Genomic DNA, 549 nt, shown 5'->3' with positions numbered 1-549 from the left:
TGGAAATAGAGGGTCATGAAATGAAGTATTTGGTTTTCAGGGAGAAAAATGGAGCTACTAAGTAGTCATACAAATGAACTATTTGTTTGTCACGACAAATTACCAGGTTTTAATATTACAGAACAAAGAACACTGCACAGCAATGTAATGGTTTCTTTAGCACTGATCTCTTTTTTGGATGGAGTATTCTCTGTTATGACATGATGAAAGCTACTGTGTTTTTGGAAAGAGGTGGCTCAGGGGAACAGAAATATAAAGAGTGGGGAAAGGACTTATAATAGGGTGCCCTGATTAGCCCCCACCTCCTCCTGCAGACCATCAGACTGTGGTGTACTAAGCCAGAAGGTGAAAAAAAGGCCAAACCTCACATTAACGAGTCCCCTGGCTGCTAAAGGTACAAGTCATCCTGGGTGAGGTCAGTTTTCTGTGGTGACTCAAAAGAATGATGTTGCTTGTGTCAGCAGAAGCTTAGCTATGGTCACAGCCACACAGGTGTGGACACTGCTCCTCTTAGGGAACCACCTGGAGAATAGACAGGTTGCTGCATGT

This window comes from Corvus brachyrhynchos, unplaced genomic scaffold, assembly GCF_000691975.1.
Source record: "Corvus brachyrhynchos isolate BGI_N302 unplaced genomic scaffold, ASM69197v1 scaffold100, whole genome shotgun sequence".
Lineage (NCBI taxonomy): Eukaryota > Metazoa > Chordata > Aves > Passeriformes > Corvidae > Corvus > Corvus brachyrhynchos.
Note: the sequence above shows the minus strand (reverse complement) of the source record.